Here is a 9,270-nt window from a genome sequence, read left to right as displayed (position 1 = left end):
CTAGGCTTGAGGGATCATTTATCTTAAAGATGCAAATTTTCTTGTGAGTAGCCCCATTATCACCAGTGCGACCTATCTGCTCCATCCAGGAAGTCTGAAAGTGTGCCTATCAGGCACTTTGCAAGTTTCCATATACCCACAACGTCCACCTGCGAACCAGAAGTGAAATACTTTTGCACTAAGCTCCGACCTACACAGTGGGAGGTCCCCAGAGACTGTTATAGCCCAGTGTTGGGTGAGGGGCTGATCCCTCCCTCCCCTGCACCTGCCAGAGGCAAATAATGGCCGGCTATTAAGGGCAGCCAAAATCTGTGGCTTGGTGAGGGAGGCCGGGCCAGCAATAACCATCAACAATGATCACAACAATTAGCCCATCCCATTAAATATGGAAAGCATTTCCATTATTCCTCCCAATAGCCCTCTGTGGAACTTCAGTCAGTAATATAATTAGCATTTTGCACGGCACGTTTAGGATTGGAATGGAAAAGGCCATGGCTCAGCCTAAACTGGGCTTGGACATTTTAAAGAATCGTAGAGTTGGAAGACACCACCAGGGTCATCTAGTCCAATCCCTGCACAATGCATGAAATTCACAACTACCTCCCCCCCACACACACATCCCCAGTGACCAGAAGATGGCCAAGATGCTCTCCCTCTCATCATCTTCCTAAGGTCACAGAATCAGCATTGCTGACAGATGGCCATCTAACCTCTTCTTAAAAACCTCCAGGGAAGGAGCACTTACCACCTCCCAGGGAAGCCTGTTCCACTGAGGAACCGCTCTAACTGTTAGAAAATTCTTCCTAATGTCTATACGGAAACTCTTTTGATTTACTTTCAACCCGTTGGTTCTGGTCTGACCTTCTGGGGCAACAGAAAACAACTCGGCACCCTCCTTTATATGACAGCCCTTCAAGTACCGTATTTTTCGCTCCATAAGACGCACTTTTTTCCTCCTCAAAAGTGGGGGGAAATGTCTGTGCGTCTTATGGAGTGAATGTGCATCTTATGGACCCTAGCCCGGTCCATCTGGGACTCCCAGAGCCAGGTGGAGGGAACCCCTCCCTCCCACCAGCCGGCTAGGCGCGCCGGAACGACGCGAGCCGGAGCTCCCTGCCCCGACAGCCAGCTGGGAGATGGGCGGGGTGCCCAGAGCGGGGCGTGTCGGGAGGGCGCAAGCCGGCATTCCCCGCCCCGACGGCCAGCTGGGAGGTGGGCGGGGCGCACAGAGCTGGGTGCATCGGGAGGGCGCGAGCCGGCATTCCCCGCCCCGACGGCCAGCTGGGGGGGAGCGTCTTATGGTCAGGTGCGTCTTATGGAGCGAAAAATACGGTACTTGAAGATGGTTATCATGTCCCCTCTCAGTCTTCTCCTCTTCAGGCTAAACATACCCAGCTCCTTCAACCTTTCCTCATAGGACTTGGTCTCCAGACCCCTCACCATCTTTGTTGCCCTCCTCTGGACACGTTCCAGCTTGTCTACATCTTTCTTAAATTGTGGTGCCCATGACAGGAAATATTAATGAAAAGATTGAGGATTGGTTCAGTATACCGCTGGAACTGGATAGGGGATGGGGTCTATTAAATGGGGGGGGGGCAACTGTTCATGCCAACTTCCCCTCTATTAAATGGGGGGGGGGCAATTGTTCATGCCAACTTCTACCTCAGAATCCTCCTCATAAAAGCAGAGGCTCATGCCCAACCTACCATTTCCTACCAGGCATCAACCTCATTAACTAGCACTTGCCCTTTTTACCTCAGGGAACTCCCTCAGACCATGAAAGTTCAGAGGGATCCTCTGGTCCCTCACAGCCTGTCCTCTGCCCACAAAGCTCACCGTTCTCATTACCTGTCCACGGTACTCGATCTCACCTCCCATCTCCACCTGAACATTCATCACCGGCGCCATCACTCGCTCCACTACAGCATCTTCTCATAAACAGAGGCAATTTCTCAGCTCAGAGCATCCCCAACCTCCAGCTCACCTCAGTCACAACACTTCAGAGAGCTCCAGAACTAAACCTTCCGCCTTCGGTTCTCCTAAGACGCCCCCAACAAAATATGCCCACATGTTCTTAACATGCTGCCGGCCACTCAGTACCTGATATACTAGGATCAATAACCTTGTGGTTTTTGAAGAATGGACAGAAAAGCTTTTAGACTATGCCAGTATGGCAAAAATGACTTTTATTCTAAATCCAAAGATTAATGAATCCATGGAACAATTTAATGAAAAATGGGAGTTATTTTATACTTATATGTCTTCCAGATAAGCAATTGATCAGTTAATATCTTTTTCAAAACGATATATTGACAAATGAAAGATAATTATTTTCAAAACACCATTTTATTAGATAAACTGTACAATGTTTGTTTGATACTTTGTTGTACTCTATGAGCTTATTTTTTAACAGAAACGGTAACGATGTTTTTATATATTCATGATTTATCTTTTCCCCTTCCTTTTTTCCTTTTTGTACCCCTTAAAATATAAAAATAAAAATATTAAATTAATAAAAAAAAAAGATAACCGTGTGGTTTAGGGGGCTTACAAATCAACTCAGGCGCCAAAAAGCACGGATGTTGGAAAGTAACGTCAGCACTGAGTAAGCCACACAAATGGTTTATATAGTTCTACATATTGCATCTTTCCCTGCACCACGCTGCCCTTTGGTCTTCCGGCCCCAATCTCTTCCTTCGCAGTTTGGGAAAGTATTGAAGTGGTAATGAGATATATAGGATTTTACAGGCGAAACTCTTAATCCTGACAACCGGCCTCTCATTGAGTTCATTCATCCTGAGCTACGGGACGCAGTCTTCTTCAATGTTCGATCAAAAGTAAAGTCAGCAAAGCAACCGTTTGAGCGGAAAGGCACAGTCCAAACGTTCAAACAAACGTAACACTTGGCTTGCGGACTTGCTCTGCTTGTAAATGCTAAACATTTAATTAATTCACTTTAAACATTCTGCTGCAAAGGTCAGGTCTGTGCATATTTGCTTATAAATGCGAAGATTTCCTCTTTGCTCTTGCTGACTTATATTTTGCCTCACAGCGATAAAAAGAAGGCCCAGGGTGCCCTTCCCAGTCCTGTGCCCCTCTCTACATCCTCTGTGAATCTACCTCATCCCACACCTGCCATATAGGTGGTAGAAAGTGCCTTCAAGTCACAGCTGACTTATGGCGACCCTGTAGGGTTTTCAAGGCAAGAGACGTTTGGAGGGGGTTTGCCGTTGCCTGCCTCCATGTGGGCTGAGAGAACTGTGACTGGCCCAAGGTCACCCAGCAGGCTTCATGTGGAGGAGCGGGGAATCAAACGTGGTTCTCCAGATTAGAGTCTGTTGCTCTTAACCACTACACCACAGAGACTCTTCCTGCCATATATAGCTTATCATTAAAACAGGAGGTCTCCACCTCTATACGGTCCTGAGCCTCAATATTGCCCCCACCCCCAGCTAAAGAGGAAAAGAACAGGAGCTGAAAAATCCAGGGGAAATCTAGAGATTGGGGTGGCTATGGCTATTTCTACACAGTGATATTTCCTCATGTAGCTTTATTGCAAAGTGGTTGGCCACTGTGGGAGCAGACTGCTGGACTTGATGGGCCTTGGTCTGATCCAGCAGGGCTTTTCTTATGTTCTTACGTTCAAAGGCATTCACAGTAGCCACGAAGCATCTGCATTACAGTTTCCCCTGCCCTGCCAAAACCCTCCATGTCCATCATTCCCAACTGTATCACCGGAGGGCTTGTTTTTAAAAAAAAAAAAAAAAAATCAGTAATTGGCATAGCTCGATAACGTTATAACGTTATGAAGATCTCTCTAAGAAGTCCTCTGAATCCCCAGCTTTCCTTTTAAAAAGAGACCTCTAGCTGCTTTAGGAGATATAAGGGGAAAGGTGTTTCTCTGCAAGGGAAAGGGCTAGAGACTTACTTTTTTGAAAACGAGAGCTGGGGCTAATAGATTGCTCATTATAATGCTATAGATATATCTTAAAAACCAAATGTTTTAAGCCTTTAAAAACCCTCTGTCAGCAGGGGGAAACGGTGGCCACGGATGGGAGGGTGGGGGTCAGGAAAATGTTGCTGATGTGGGCGGGACCTACAAAAATGCACACCTTCCCACCCAAATGACATACAAACATGCTTTGATTGCCATTTCCCCCAAAATATACTACCAAACCAGGTTTAGGAAAGATTGTAGCATGGCAGGGGCGGGGGACCTGATATGGACAACCCAAGAATGTAACTCACTGTTGTTAGCACAGGTGGCAAATCTAATGGTTTTATTACATGAGAAAGGAAACTAAGCCAGAGACTGTAGCTCACAGCGGGTTATTTTATATATTTGATTATCCTGTCTTATCTCCTTAGCCTTCAAGCAGCTAAGAATACAACTCAACAGCAGCTTCATATTTTGGAATACACCCACACGTTAAAAAACCCTTGCAAGAAGAAACCCAGCATGGCAAGGACACAAAACATCACAGTCCTAGTAACATGATCTTAAAAAGATTTAAAAGATTTGTTTTAAAAATGCACTGATAAAAAGACAAACTTTAAAAGTGCACAGTTTACAGATTAAAAAGTGCACAGAATTAGTCATGTATTTATTTTGCAACAATAATATCCTGCCTTTCTGCCCTCACAAAGACCACCAAGGAGGCTAACAACTTAAAACATACATAATTAAAATCGCAGAAATAAAAACACACAGAATTAAAAACAGAAACACACAATTTTTTGTTTAAAAATGCACAATTAAAAAGAACACAACTAAATCTGCTGAAACAATTCACCCTCCATCAAATGCTCTCTGGAACAGAACGATCTTGCACCTTTCCCTGTACTCAGTGCATGAAGATGCCCTCCACACCTGCTGCGGAAGGCCTTTCCACAGGACAGACCCACCACAGAACAAACTGTGACCCAGGCACAACTATACAGATAGTCCTAAGGAAGGATATGATAAGTACGCAGTCTGAAGAATATAGTCAGTATAGTGTAGGAATGTCACTGGGAAATGTAGTTCAGTAAGTAGGATTCCACCTAAATGTTAGGAAGAACTTCCTGACAGTGAGGGCTGTTCGATGGTGGAATGCACTGCCTCGGAGGGTGGTGGAGTCCCCGTCTTTGGAGTCCATCCATCTCTTGTTGGGTCTTCCTCTTGTCCTGCTGCCTTCAATTTTTCCTAGCATGATGGTCTTTTCCAGTGACTCTTGTCGTCTCATGACGTGACCAAAACACGACAGCCGCCGTTTAGTCATTTTAGCTTCTAGGGTCAGTTCAGGCTTGATCTGATCTATAACCCACTGATTTGTTTTTTTGGCAGGCCACGGTATCCGTAACACTCTCCTCCAACACCATAAAGCTCTACTGTGCGCTAGGGAAATTTTCCATGCCACAAATAACAGTGATAAGCTTAGATTTCATAGAATCATAGAGTTGGAAGGGACCACCAGGGTCATCTAGTCCAACCCCCTGCACAATGCAGGAAATTCCACACTACCTCCCCCCAGGCCCCCCACATCCCCAGTGATCCCAACTCTCCCCCCACGATGCAGGATCCCACAATCAAAGCATTTTTTGAAGAGCAGACTATTCGGGCTTTATAATGGCAGAGCACTGTCAAAGTGAGCTGCGTTAACTTCTGCAGCTATACAATCAGCCCTGTGAAGGTAATTAAACGAGGCAGAAATGGACTTCAGGGAAGGGTGGGATGATAGAAGAAGAGTTGGTTTTTATATGCTGACTTTCTCCACCACTTGAGGAAGAATCAAACTAGCTTACAATCACCTTCTCTTCCCCTCCCCACAACGGACACCCTGTCAGGTAGGTGGGGCTAAGAGAGTGTGACTAGCCCAAAATCACCCAACTAGCTTCATGTGCAGTAGTGGGGAAACCAACCCAGTTCACCAGATTAGCCTCCGTTGCTCATGTGGAGGCGTGGGGAATCAAACCCGGTTCTCCAGATCAAAGTCCACCACACTGGCTGATGCCACCCCTGACCTCTAAATGTTGGGCAGTATCCACAAAGGGGCCTAACTTTCACTATTGCTGGGGAGGATGGGATATAAATGTAATAAAAAAAATAAAAAAAAATAAAAAACCAGACATACCTTGATGTGCGTAGGCTCTGAACTCATAAGAAAGTGGAGACCACACTCAGAAGATATGGTCAACTCACAGAGGCTACTTGTGGGACCAGCAAACATGACTCTGATTCCTCCATCACAAGTACATTTCTACCCAGTTTGACCATCTGCACAGGGCTACAGAGACAGCCACCTCAATCACCATTTCACATCTTAGTCCTAGCCCGTGAACGCACTAGCAACTTACTTCGCAATTTAAACGTGTCCAGTACTCAAGCATCCAACACAACTTAAAATTTCTGTTCCCACCGCGACGCCTTCCTCCGCTGTATGAGATAAAATCCGTATGTTTCCCCCTCGCGGCAGCATTCACGCGCCAGCTCGAAGGAGCATTGTGATTGGCTGAGGTGGTAGCCTGCTGCGCATGCCCACTTGGTGAAGCGTGGGCAGTGAGGCGGGGGGGAGTGGGGGGAACAAGGACGGCGATAGGTCCAGCGTGGGCAGTTAGGCGGGGGAAGTGGATGGTGGGCTGGCAGCAGGAAGTGGATTGAAGACTGATTTTATGTTCGCACTTCAGGCTCCGGGTGAGGAAAACATTTAATTTCTATTAATTCGCCGTATAAGCGAATGATCTTGACACGGAGAAATTGTGCTCTGGAGACGTCTCCGGAATCCTTCGGAAGAGATGAAGTGCAAACATGCAAGGAAACCCCGTAGAAATCGAAACTGCAAGCGCGAAGTGCGGACATGGTCCTAAATTGTCTTTTGATAGAGATTTTTCTCTGCTCAGCCCTCTAAGAGGTCCACTAAAGCCAATCCAGATGGAGAATCAGCCCCTCTTTACAGAAGCATACCATAGCGCCTATGTTTTAAAAGCCTAAGAGCCACATGAGCACATGAAAGAAGAGCCAGCATGGTGTAGTGGTTAAGAGTGGTGGTTTGGAGCGGTGGAGTCTGATCTGGAGAAACGGGGTTGATTCCCCACTCCTCCACATGAGCGGCGGAGGCTAATATGGTGAACTGGATTTGTTTCCCCACTCCTACACACGAAGACAGCTGGGTGACCTTGTGCTAGTCACGCTCTCTCAGTCCCACCAACCTCACAGGGTGTCGGTGGTGGGGAGAGGAAGGGAAGGTGATTGTAAGCCAGTTTGATTCTTCCTTAAGTGGTAGAGAAAGTCAGCATATAAAATCTAACTCTTCTTCTTCTTCTTCTGAAACTGCTTTCTAATGAGTCAGACCCTTGATCTGTCAAGATTGTCCACTTTAACTGGTAGCGGGTGTCCAGTGTCTCAGAAGAGGACTTTCACATCACTTACTACCTAGCCCCTTTTAACCTGGGGATGCCAGGGACTGAATTTGGGATCTTCTGCTTGCAACTTTGGTGCTCTACCACTGAGCCATGGCCTCTTCAGGCCCATTGTGCCCAGAAGGAGGAGATTTGGATCACTTGTGAGTGTGTGCTGTGGTCCTCTTGAGAACTTTAGGAGGGAAAGAACAAACATCTGGAGGCAAACATGATTGAGCATCTGTTGCTCGCATTTTTGTGCCCAAGAATCTGGGGAAAGAAGTGTTTTGACCCTGAGGCTGGAAAGCAAAGAGATCCAAACTGGGATTCCACCAGTGGTTTGCAGTGAAAGGAAGCTCCTCCTTATGGCCACTAATCCTTCTTTAGATATTATTGTCTCAGCCAATCCAACTGAATGTTCAGAGGTTCCAAAGCACCTTGGCTGGGATGGAAGTCAGACTGCTCTCCATTCAGTCTAGGAGAAAATGAAGAGATACCTTGTCCTGGTGGTGATACTGTCTCTGATGGCCACCACTTGAGCTCATAGCTCCACACTCCCTGTGGGGCAGTCCTGCAGAAGAATGTTTGGAGGAACAGGCAAACTGCCCTCTGCTCCATTTCTGACTCCTATGGAGTTCACTGGTCCTATGCTATAAGACCCTGATACTTCACCCCGATAATGCACCCTGGTAATGACTGAAGGTAATTACTCAACTTTAAAGTTGACAATGAGGAAATTGAAATTGTTCAAGGCTTTCTATTCCTTGGCTCCATCCGCAACCAAAAGGGAAACTGCAGCCAAGAAATCAGAAGGAGATTGAGACTGGGAACGGCAGCCATGAAGGAGCTAGAAAAGAGTCTTAACTGTAAAGATTCCCTATTATTGTGTATGGGTGTGAAAGCTGGACAATGAAGAAAGCTGATAGGAAGAAAGTAGATTCCTTTGAAATGTGGTGTTGGAGGAGAGAGTTACGGATACTGTGGATTGCCAAAAAACAAATCTGTGGGTTATAGATCAAATCAAGCCTGAACTGACTCTAGAAGCTAAAATGACTACACTGAGACTGTTGTACTTTGGTCACATTATGAGAAGACAAGAGTCACTGGAAAAGACAATCATGATAGGAAAAGTTGAAGGCAGCAGGAAAAGAGACCCAACAAAAGATGGATTGACTCTATAAAGGAAGCCACAGTCCTCACTTTGCAAGACCTGAGCAAGGCTGTTAAAGATAGGAGGTTTTGGGGGACTTCATAGGGCGAAAACGCATGGTCACTTTATCCTCCTTCATTCCGTTTCAGCCAGGATTCAGCCAGGATCGAACGCACGTTTGGCGAAACGCATGCGTTCGATCACGGCTGAATCCTGGCTGAAACAGGGAATAAAGGAGGCTAAAGTGACCATGCGTTTTCGCCCATAGGGTCGCCATGAGTCGGAAGTGACTTGACGGCACTTAACACGCACAATGCACCCTCAGTCAGTCAGGCCCACCACTTCTGTTGTGATCAGGAGTCTGATGGGGTCTTTACAAGGACTTCCCCATGACGTTTTCCCAGGGGGGCCACCAAAAGAGGGAATGACTCCCCTTTGGAGGGACCTGAGATAGCTCTGAGGAATTTGGTACTGGTAAAGCAGAAAGTACAAGTCACTGGTGTGTTCAGCTACAGATACGCCTTGCTTAAACCACCTGAGCAGAATTACATCAAGATTCTTTTTTTGGTACAGTTTGAATCAAGGTGTGCCTGTATCTGTGTGCATCCATTGAGGGGGAGGGGGAGTGAATACTGGCAGCATACAGACTGGAATGAACAAAATCTAGAAGTCAGACACGGAACCCTGTCAAATTCCTATCACACGGGTGCCACTATTCAATAGAATGCAGTACCAAAAAATCT

The sequence above is a fragment of the Euleptes europaea genome, chromosome 17 (genome assembly GCF_029931775.1).
Source record: "Euleptes europaea isolate rEulEur1 chromosome 17, rEulEur1.hap1, whole genome shotgun sequence".
NCBI lineage: Eukaryota > Metazoa > Chordata > Lepidosauria > Squamata > Sphaerodactylidae > Euleptes > Euleptes europaea.
Note: the sequence above shows the minus strand (reverse complement) of the source record.